Here is a 12,225-nt window from a genome sequence, read left to right as displayed (position 1 = left end):
TAATGTAATATTGTGCAGAAAGAAGGTTACACATGACATTGTGTTATTGAATAAAGAAGCTACAATAGCAGTGAATCATTCCATGTAAAAGGAAAGTCACTATATACCTTGTACAGGTAATTACTGTTTACAACCCTAAGCACCACGTACCCGAGTAACCTCTGAATCACTCTTAGTTAGCTTAAACATCAAAGACTCTTCGGCTAGTACCAAACTGGTGCCCTTCGATACTTTTCTTTCTCTTCAGACTATCTAACATTTCCATGTGTTGACCGGAGCACGCCATTAGAGTTCACCTTCATCGACCATTCATTGGTCCAACTTTTATTCATCAACAAATCCAGTGAACTCTCTGGACAACTGTATGATGTTGGACCACTACAGACTTGAGAGTCAGTGGTAATGAACTAGTGGCATAGGCTCATAGCGGCATAGACAAACTTCGTGGTGTAGGAGTAGGACCATCTCATCATTTCTTTGAACGCAGAATCTCGTGCATATTGCTAAAATTAAAGTCTATTAACTGTCCAAACCTATCAGTTATCTCAGTTTCTAGATTTTATGTGGATAAGATCTGTTATATTTATGGAAAGTGGTTGGTATTTAAACTTTTTGTTTGCTGAGTAGCAACGAATTGTTATCTGGTGGAACACATGCATGCATGCATCAGTAGGTAGTTGAGTTCTTTAGTTCAAACTTCAAACCATATAGCATGCAGAAATGGATTAATGCAGTGTGCTGGAGCCTGGCCTGTAGCTGGAATCCATTGTCCATCACCAAATGCTCCCTCGTAGTTGCTACACCAAGTTGCTGCATATTGACCAAATAGCAGTTGCATATAGTTTTCACGAAAATTTACTATGTTCTCATGTATGCTATGCATCGAATAGGTAAAAGATTGGATGTGCGAGTAATGATTCAACTGTCAAAGATTTAGCGATAAAAATTTAAATGTATATCCAGTGGATACTAAAAAACCTGAATATATATTGATAACAATTACCTCAAACAGTTGGTGACTCATAAAGTATTTTGAAAGTTTATCCATATAGCAGATTCGTATGTTGGTACGGAAATGCAGGGTCGGTTTCCATTGATCAAAGTTGGCATCTAAAGACTTTGAGCAACTCCACACCTAAAAATCTCCATGGGTTATAGGCAACTCAATCCCCCAAAGTGAACGGTAATTGCCTTAAGTAAAGAGTAACTACTCAACTGCATCTCACTCCTAAATTGAATAGCCCAGACTATTAGTATTAAAATTTAATTTTTTTTATAAAAAAATAAAAGATAATTTTATTTTTAGTTTTGGATAATAATAAAGATTAGTTGAAAGTATTTAAAAAATATTAAAATGTTATGTAAGGTGAAAGAACATGACTAGGTATTTATATAAAAACAAAGTTTTTTTCTTATAATTTTTTGTATTTATAATTATTATTTTTGTATTTATAATTTTTCAAGACTGACGCCAGCGTGACATCACTCCACCCAGTTGTTGGGCTAGGCGATTCGGGCCTGGGGGGCAATTGCGGGGGAGGGGGATTGGACAGCCCATAGCCCGGGGATTGAGCATAAATGCACACTCCAATCTATGTTAAAAGATTAAACACTCGTTCAATGACTATGTTAGCCCTCGTGGATTAATTCAGAAAACTAGATGAACATCCTTTCACAAGATTCAATTTAAAAAATAAAAAATAACTGTAAGATCTAATATTTCATTTTGATCCTTTGACTTTATATTCAACTCATCAACTTTTCATATAAGAGTTGAAGAGTCAATTAATTAAAAGAATTATTTTTGTTTGTTCCTAAATCGCCCTTTTCCTATGATTTAGCTAATAAATATTGACTATTAGGTCTTTGAGCTTTCATTTTTATTTTGAAATCAATAAAAAAAATTATTTTTACTAAATGTCTATATGAGTTGCACAATCAGATCTCATTTATGAAGAGAAACATGCTCTTATACTTCCGTAATTATGGTTATGCACTTATACTTACGTTCCTATACTTATGCACTTACACTTCGGTACCCATGTATAGCACTTTGTTAATGTACTTATAATTTTTATGGGTGTTCTTCGTTTTTCTTATGGAGATGGGAATTGTGTTAGTGATGATGTTTTGCTTTTCTTTTGTAATGTATTTTTGTCATTTCTTTCACGTTTATATTCACAATTAATCAATATAAAATATTTCATTTATTTTCTTGTACCTATTAGTACTTTCCAGAAATTTTAAAATTTTAGAATTTTGATGTAAGTGTATTAATGGGTGATTTGTAAGGGTGCAACTTGGATGGGTTAGGCGGGTTGGAAGGTTTACCCAATCTTAACCCAACTTTTACAATTCGGGATTGGGTTTTAATCGGGTTTATTCAGGCTCAGATTTAATCGGGCTCGGGTTTACTTGGGTTAGGTTCGGGTTGCCTAACTTTTTCAAGTTTTAATCGGGTTCATGCAAAGTTTGAATTAAAATACAAGAAATACCAAAGCTAGTACCAAAAGAAAAAAAAAACACTTCATTGTCCAAAGCTAGTACCCAACTCAAGTTTTGTCCTTCGAAGCTCCTGCAGAAAAACAAAGCTAGTACCCAACCAGACATAGATTACAAGCCTCATTCGAGCAAAAATCAAAGTGTGGCTGCCTGAAAACCAATTGTTTTCTGCAACTCCATGGACTTTTCTATCATAATCCATCAAAAGTCACTAGTGAATCATCCACGAAGGTGCAAAGGTCATTGAGAAGCATGTTGCACAGCTCAACCCAATCGGGTTTGGTTAATCGGGTTGGGTTGGGTTGAGTTGGGTTAGGAAAATGATCAACCCAACTCAACCCAATTAATGAACGGGTTGAAATTGGGTTGGGTTCGAGCGGGTCATACCTAAAAAAAATCCGCTTGTTTGGGTTTAAAGTCGGATTGGACATGGGCATGTTCAAGTGGGTCCAAACCAAGTTGCACCTCTAGTGATTTGAGCGTGAAAGTCAATTTCCAATTTTTAGTCTTAATTATGAATTGAATAGGAAAATGTGGATGGCAAATTTTGTAAATAGTATATGTGATAGAGGCAATTAAATATGACATGGCGTTAAGATTTTAAAATAAGGACTTAAATTGGATGGAGAAAACCATGCAAGTTAAAATCTAAAAGTAATCTTATTTAGGTCCTAACATCTAAAAGCCCCATATATAAAAGGGTAGATGAGTTACAACATAAACCATGCAGTCCCCAACCTTCACCACGTAGTCATTGCTCTACTTATTTCTCTTCTCTCTATTTCCTTCATTGCTCACGCACAAGTTCCAGCAAATCAAACTTTCAAGTTTGTCAACGAAGGACAATTTGGGCCTTTTATCACAGAATATGATGCAAGCTATCGTAGGCTTGCTCTCTTTGCCTTCCGCTTCCAACTTGCTTCTACAACAGCACCCCAAATGCCTTCATTCTTGCTTCTCGTATAGGTTTCAAACGTTCGGAGGCACTCTTCTGGCGGGTTTGGGAATCCAATCGGGGAAACCAGTCGGTGAAAATGCCATCCTAACATTTGGTACTAACAGAAACCTCGTCTTGGCCCATGCCAATGGCAAAGTAGCGTGGCAAACCAACACTGCCAACAAAGGTGTGGTAGGCTTCAAGTTGTTTCCAAATGGAAACATGTGATGCTTTACAACTCAAATGGCAAGTTTATTTGGCAAAGCTTTGACTACCCAACATACACTTTGTTGGTGGATTAATATATACATATAGCGGGTGTAAGCAAGCTTGTAAGTTATGCATCTGAGAAAGAAACCAAAGATGGATCTTACAGCTTGGTGATCGAGCCCAAATGGTTGCCTTTGAACTATATGAGCAGCAATTCCCCAATGGGCACATTGAACCAAGTGACATTAAATAGTGTTTGAGGGTCTTATGACCTAACCCTAGCTAGAATATCTAGTGGCCAACTCATCCTTAAGTAGCGGAACCCTCTATCTAGCTCAAGTTAAATACAACACCACATCAACGTTCCTCAAGCCCGGAATCGATGGCAATGTCGAGCTATACACTTACAATGACAAGGTGGATTTCAGTACATAGACAATGTAGATTTCAGTGTATGTAGGGTGACCTTCGCTTTTTTCGTCAAAGAAAATTAGGTATCGAAAACCGAGTTCCAGTTGCCCGAGTGATGTGGGACTTTTGGCCTTTGTGAGGACAGCCAATATGTTGCATGCCCTTCTTCTATGAACTATTGGGTTAGAGCAAGAGTTATGCGCCTGAGAAGCTGACTTCATGTGATGCAAAGAGATTCCGCTATTATAAAGTTGAAAGGGGCGATCATTTTTTGAGCAAGTACACTAATGAAGTTGCTGTGAAAAGAAAACGATTGTGCTAAGAAGTGCACTTCAGACTGCAAATGTTTAAGCTTCTTTTTCAATCAGGATCCATCAAGCTATAATTTCGTGATGACCAAGTCTACTAAAGTAGAATTTTACTAGGATTATGACTCATCGACACACACTTGGATATTCGTGATTTATCTCATCAAACCCCTTTTCCTGCTGAGACTCTATCCCTATCTAGTCTCGGCCTCTTTGACTTGGACTAAAATTCTAAACCTAGTCTCCTTAGGCGCTTAAGTCATTTCATCTGATAAGCCACAAATTTTGATTTTTGGAATAATTCGAAACATAAAACCCATTCTGATCTTTCAACAGTTCTAACCCACAAATTTTGATTTTTGGAATAATTCGAAACATAAAACCCATTATGATCTCTCAACAGTCCTAACCCAACCAAAATTCGATCGAACCATTATCACAATCTAATCCTTTCACAATTCCAATTCTATTATGACTTGGTCGAATCGCTTGCACTCTATTTTTGGTCTAAGAATTTCTCCTAGACTAAATATTCATTATTGGGTCAAGACTGACAACCTTCCCTTCTTGGTTATTTCTTCTCGGCCCACATACCAGATTTCAAGCCCAAACAATATCATAATTGCGACCACACTAATTAATAAAATAACAAATAGTTTCCCTGAGACTCTCTTCAACCCTAGGCTAAAAGCCAAATTACCCCATTTATTCCCACCCCCCTCCAAACCCAACACAAACTAAGCCAAATCATTGGGCTAAATGCCAAATGCCAAAGCAAGGCCAAATTCCCCCTAAGAATTAGCCCAGAAACGCGGGGATGCGCCCAAGCCCAGCCCACTCTTGGCCCAGTCACTCGCACCACTAGCCCCACACGGGCGTTAGCCTTCAATGCCCGACAGGGTGGGACCTACTGTCAGGGCTGCTGTCGGCCACAATTATGAGCCCAACGACTTTTTTGTTCATCAGACCGTTGGTTGATCCAATGGTCCAGATTCAATTTTTTTTAAATGTTATTTTAAAACACATTGAATCCAACAGCTGAGATCGAATATAATTAAATCTAACGGTAAAAAAATGATCTATCAACCCAAATTTAAATCCAACGGCTAAAATAATTAAAAAAAATTATTTAACTCAAAATTCACCAAAAAACTATATAAATACCTATGTATTTGTTCAAACATCCATACAAAACTCAATTTTCTCCTACAATTCTTCCAATTTATCTTTCTACCATTTCTTTCCATTTCCAAATTGTTCAACATTGCAAGAGAGCATATTAGAGGTTATAATTAGACCTGTGAGGAAGATGTGGATTTATGCTTGGCATGGGTTTCTGTTAGCGAAGATGGTGCAATTGGCACAAATCAAAATAAAAAGGTTTTGTGGGATAAAATCATTGAAAAGTTTCAAGAAAACTACAACGGCGGCAGGAGGGACGGTGGTGGTGTTTACGATTGGTGGAAGACTATCAACAAAGCATGCACTTTATGGAAGAGAAGCTTGAATAGAGCTGTGGTTGGCATGGCTAGTGGAATGAGCACCACAGAAGTTGTGAGTTTTTTTCTTGATATTTTATTTGTCATATACATAATATTATTTTGCAACTAATTGTTTTTATGTATTTTTTGCATAGGGTGACAAAGCAATGGAAATTTACGAGACAAGAGTAACACCAAAAAATCAAGTTTTTAAGTTGCAACATGTTTGGGACGTCCTCAAGCATTGTCTGAGGTGGGGAACCAGTGCGGGTCAACAATGGGGAAGATTATTTCAACGTGAAGCCACACCGACAAATGCCGGAGATGAAGGTGTCAATGAAGATGTCGATGAAATGACCTCAACTCCTTCTTTTGCAAGGCCCCGGGAAGAGATAAGCAAAATGAAGCAAAGAGAAAATGGAAGTCCCAAGATCATTCGAGTGGACACATTGCTACCGGAATCACAAAATTGAGCAAAACCCACAGCGCTTGCCACGAAGAAGCGGCCCGAATGCGTTTGCAAATGAAGGAAGAAAGGGATAAGGAGCAAGAGAAGTTCGAAATAAATTTGATGATGGAGGACCCCAACAAATACACTCCAAAGAGGAAGAAGTACTTACGTGGTAAGCAAATGAAAATTTTGCAAAAGAATGCGAGAAGAAGTATATTTCAAGATGATAATTCATATGAAGGTTATATCCCAAGTCCACCATCACAAAATCAAGATGGTGGATATCATTATTAAGTTTATGTAGTTTATGAATTTTCGATTGTATTAAGTTTATATGGTTTATTAATTGTCGTTTGTATTAAGTTTATGTACTTTATTAATTGTCGTGTGTATTAATTATTGTTTCTATTAATCTAGATGCCTTCAATAATTATTGTATATATTATTCCACACTTTGATGTAAAGTAGATGCCTTCAATAATTCAACCTCCATTCAATAATTTATCTAACGTACTACACAAATTACTTTGCACAAGAAGACACTTAAATTTATTACTAGAAAATACGAACATAGTACACTTAAAATTATTACATAAATGCTCAACCAACATCATCAACGTTCACCTTCTCAACATCATACATGCTCAACCAAATCCTTGCGGAGTGTGTCATGACCTTGAGGAGCTTGAATTCTATTTAAACGTCTCATATACTCACTCAATGACCCTATCCTGTCGGGTCTCATATGTGGTTTCAGCGAGATACATCTCTTGTAATAGCTCTCGCATGTGTTGGTTGGTCATCATCCACATCTTCGTCTAAATCTTCTTCAATTTCGATGTACTCATCTTCCACAATCATGCTGTGCAAAATTATGCACGTCATCATGATTGAATGGACGTCTTAGGTATGCCAAAGTCGTGCAGGCCCTATAACAATGGCTCATCGAGCTTGTAGGATCCCGAATGTTCTTTCCACATCCTTCCTGTAATACTCTTACCTCTGCGAAAATAATTTCTTCTTTGCACTATCGAGATGAGAAAAACTTTTGACAAAGGTAAACCAACTATGATAAATACCATCAGTTAGGTTGTAACCTAACTCATACCTATTACCATTTACCTTGTACGGAAATTCTGGTGCCCATCCATTGACAACGTTATCGAACAAAGGAGAAGACCAAAGAACGTTGATATCGTTGTTTGATTTAGGAGTGCCGAAAAATGTATGCCAAATCTATATGTCGTAAGACGCCACAGCATCGAGCACGATGGTTGGCTTGTTATGATGACCCTTGAATTAGCCAGCCCAAGCAGTAGGACAATTCTTCCATTCCCAATGCATACAATCGAGACTTCCTATCATGCCAGGGAAGCCTCTTTTGTCTGCCTTGTGTAGAAACCTCTTCAAGTCTTTACGATTTGGCTTGCAGAGGTATGTGGCTCCATATATGGCTTGAATTGCCTGATAGAAGCGCTTTAGGTTCTCAATAGCAGTACTCTCTGCAAGTTGGCAACACTCGTCAGTTGAGTTTGCAGAGAACCCATTAGCTAGCATCCGAAATGCAAAAGTGAGCTTCTGATGAGGTGACACTACTACAAAAGGGGATATTACTATCAGAGTAAAAACGACAAGAAACACTACTTACTGTCGAATTATTGGTAAAAATCCAACATTAAATTGTGTAATGTCGGATAGAGGAACCGACACCAATGCTACCGTCATAAAAAGGGTATTGACGTCGCTTAGGCCCTTTAATCTGCCACCATGAAGCAAAGTAATATAAAATAAAAAGGAACAAAGGTGTCGCTTAAAACTGACATAGGAACTGACGTCGCTTATAAGCGACATAGAAAGGAACAAGGGCGTCGCTCCAAACCAACATTAAGTAACAAATAAACAATTAAAATATCATAGTTATTGTCGCTTCCAACCGACATCACTTGAGTTAAATAAATAAAATAGTCAAGTTGATGTCGGTCGTAACCGACATTACGTAACATCTCGATAAAAATAACATAGGTGCTGACGTCGCTTATAAGCGACACTAGATATACGATGAACGGATGTGATTGAAGAATCTCTAAGATTTTCCAATCACATTCGTTCATCGTATATCGTGTGGTCAGAAATCATTGTTAATTTTTTATTTAAATTTAAATATAAACAGTACATGACGAAAACTAGCCGCACGATATACGATAAAATGATGTGATTGAAGAATCTCTAAGATTCTCACAAAAAGGATCCTCATTAATAAATAATAACCTTTTTTTATTAATTACTAATATTTAATTAATTTTTTTAACTCAGTTGGGGTGAGAATGGGTCTCGCACCTACCACGTCATCATTTAACAGTGAAATTGACAAAAACTTTAACAAAGATCTGACATTGCAACGAATTCATAAAATGAGATATGATATTGCAATGTTTAAAACATGATGTATGAGATTGTGGTATGACCCATAATTGAGGTGGATTTGTGTAATTTACCCTTAATTTATTGTACTTATTGCTCGTTTGAGATATAATTATTCATTTATACTTTTTTGTGTTGAAATAAATAAGAAATACTTGAGAGAAATGAGTGATATAGATAAGCGAGGAAGGATGGTGGGACTGATTTACCAAAACCAAAAACCAAAAACCGAAAACCTATAACTATTTTAATTAAGTTGCTTTCACTTAGAAGGTTTTCATTCATTCTTCTTTGTTTTTTCTCCTCCCTCCCATCACTCTTCTTCATTCCTCATTTCCTTTCACATGCTTTTCTTAAATCTCAGTAAAAACTAAAAGTGAAATAGTTATCAAACTTACTCTTAATTGTTAAATATATTTGCTTTTGTAATAGAAGTGATGCTTAGAATAATGTTTTTAAGCACATATAGCCTTACTGGCTGAACACATCTGGCATTGAAATGTTGAGTACATATGACAGCTAAGGATCGAGTTTTCTCAATTTCTACAGAAATCTAACTAATTCTCTGTTATTACTTGGCATATGTCAAGGTAATCCTAAATCCAAAATTCTGTATAGGCTAATTAATAGCTGAAACCAAACATCTCTACGGTACCTTAAAAATAGGACCGGTACCTTTTTAATTTGAAGGAGAATTTTGTGATGTAATAATATCCGCGTATAAAAGTCTGGTTTGACAGTGTATAACAGGTAGTCTACAACGTAAGTATAAACTTTGTTACAGTAATACCAAGGTCATTATATGTAATTCTTGATTGTAAACTAGTTTTTGACGATTATGTAACATTTTTCTTTCTAGTAATTGATACTTTGAATCTTAACATAATGTTGTAATACCGTTAAACATGAAAGCAAAAAGCTCATAAGTGAATAACGATGATGGATTGATACTTCATGACGTTCATAAATAATTTTAATTTCCCTTCCCCAAATAAAGACGTGGTCCCTTAATTCCTTTTAATAATAGAATATTGTTAATCCTTCCTGTGGAGTATGGAAACAAACGTTTTAATCCATAAATTTTAAATTTCAAATTGCAGTATGGACATGTTTGAGAAATGCAACAAACAAAAGTTATCCATCTAAGCCGAGGCATCAGTAATTAGGTGCCTTGATGCAAGCCACGTGAGTAGAATTGACAACTTTGTTCAAGGTTTTGAGATCTTAAGATATCCAACACCTTGATATGTTGGTTGTAGAAGTAACCCAAACACTCCGAAGTGCACTTCTTAGCACAATCATTCTCCTGTGTAGCTGTTTCTCTGGGGTGCTTGCTCAAGAAGTGATCAACCCCTTCAATTTTGTAGTAGTGGAATCTCTAGTCTTTGCATCACTCAAGAAGTTAGCTTCTCAGGCTCACAAGTCTAGCTCCAACCCAACAATCCCTTAGAGGATGGGCACGCAACACATTGGCTGTCCTCGCAAAGACCGAAGTTCCCGCATCGCTCCGGCAACTGTTATTCACTTTCGCACGAATCTCTTTCGAAAAGATTGTTGGTCACCTCCCATGCAACCCAAGCCACATTTTCATATTAAGTGCAAAGCTTGATGTTTCCGTCAATTCCAAGCCTGAGAAATGTCAGAGTGCTGTTGTATTTGGGTCTTGCAACAAGGAGATTTCCAAAAGTTATGTCATAGGCTTAACCAATCTGAGACCACGAGGAACAACTTAATGTCACAATGTCCGACGACCCCTTCTCAACAATTAGCCATTGGGAGAATATTGGGTAGAGTAATGGCTTTGGAGAGCTCTTGCCTTACAGCATACATAGGAAATTCCTTGTGCTCCATCACCAAGCTGTAAGGACCATCTGAGTTTTCTTTCACTAACAGCTGGCTCACTACCATGTTCACTCCCCCGACCCGTAGAGATTGACCCACCAACAAAGTATATGTAGGGTAGTCAAACCTTTGCCAAACAAAGTTTCGTTTGGAGCTATAAAGCACCGTGTTGCCCCGTCGGGAGCAACTTCAAGCCCACTGCGCCTTTGCTGCAGTGTTGGTTTTCCAAGCCACTTGGCCAACAGCATCGGCCAATAAGGTTGCCATCCGTCCCAAACGTGAGGGTGGCATTTTCGCCACCTTGGTTTCCACGTTTGTCCTCCCAAACCCAACGAGGGAGTGATTCCGTATGTGGCATTACCCATTCGTGTGGCAAGAGAGAAAGAACTAGGGGTAGTGTTGTAGAAGCCAATGTTGCAGGGAGAGCTAAATTAAGGTACCAAAAAGCAAACAATAGTATGCACCATACTCTACAACATAATCCCCAAATTCTCCTTCATTAACATGCCTAAAAGTTTGATCTGCGGGAACTTGGGCTTGAGAAATGAGCGAGTGAGAAAAGAAATAGGGAGAGGAGAGCAATGTTGATCATAGGTGCATTACCTTTTATATTTTCATGTTAATTATTGTTTTGTTAAGGAATTGGTTTTTAAAACAACCTTGTTACTGTTCTTTTCTCTATTTCAGCCAAGCTGTGCATTTACAACTTTTTTTTTTTTGTGAGAATCGACTTTACGGAAGATTTTTTTATGCAAGGCCAGTTAAGGGAGAAAGTTAAGAGATTGAAAATCATTGCGTACATATTTCATAATTTCCTATGGGGCCAAACATTCTAATTTTGCAAGGTAATTCCGGAAAAGTTGCATTCCCGTCATAATTGTGCAGCTGTGAAAAATAAGGATTTGAAATCTTTCCTGATATTTCCTAGTAACTTGCGATATACGCCTAGAAAGCTAAGACATAGAGATAAAAGTTTTTTATTTTTTTCATAATTTTCTAGAAGATGGAACGACCCCAAACTAGGGTGCAGACAGATGATATGTTTCTCAAGTCAAGAAGGATTTCTTTCCTAATTCGTGTAATTATTTGTTTAAGAATTTGTTTTGTTTTCGGAGAGTTTCTACCAGACCTTTTAGAGTATTTTCTAGTATAAATAAGGCATCTTAAGCTCTCTCTCCATATAACTAGACCATTATAGCAATTCGCAAAGAAGAGCTTAGTGACGTGCCTTGCCATGAATTTCGGGTTCTTTCTTCCTTTTATTTTTATTTCTATTTGTAGCTAAGTTATTTTCTAAGGTTTATGATGGACATGAATATTTGCGAAGTACTTTGGTAATTTCTATTCGATTATATGCCATGTTAAATATTAATCTTTGTAAGTATTTGATTCTACATTTGGATTTCTAATACATGTTTACCATTAGAATTGTCTATCATTTAGGTTTATTGGAATTAAGATTAGGAAGAGTAGATAAACCAGTAAGGATGACCAATATCAAGTTAGTCCTACATTGTTGACATGATTCTTCTGTTATTAATGGGTTTCTATGTATTAGTTTTACGATAATGCTAGGGATACCAACTTTTTAAACCAAATTTACAAACTAAATGATGTAGTTGTTGATGATTGGATTATTACTCAAGTGTTGATTAACGTGTT

At 36.9% G+C, this 12,225-nt stretch overlaps 2 pseudogenes; one reads left to right on the top strand and one right to left on the bottom strand.

The window, feature by feature from the left end:
• The first annotated feature begins 3,226 nt into the window (after window positions 1-3,226).
• LOC103431891 (epidermis-specific secreted glycoprotein EP1-like) lies at window positions 3,227-4,485 on the top strand (annotated as a pseudogene).
• Window positions 4,486-7,053: 2,568 nt separating this feature from the next.
• LOC103431881 (epidermis-specific secreted glycoprotein EP1-like) lies at window positions 7,054-11,438 on the bottom strand (annotated as a pseudogene).
• Between the last annotated feature and the right edge of the window lie 787 nt (window positions 11,439-12,225).

The sequence above is a fragment of the Malus domestica genome, chromosome 03 (assembly GCF_042453785.1).
Source record: "Malus domestica chromosome 03, GDT2T_hap1".
Lineage (NCBI taxonomy): Eukaryota > Viridiplantae > Streptophyta > Magnoliopsida > Rosales > Rosaceae > Malus > Malus domestica.
Note: the sequence above shows the minus strand (reverse complement) of the source record. Positions and strands in the feature narration are given on the sequence as shown.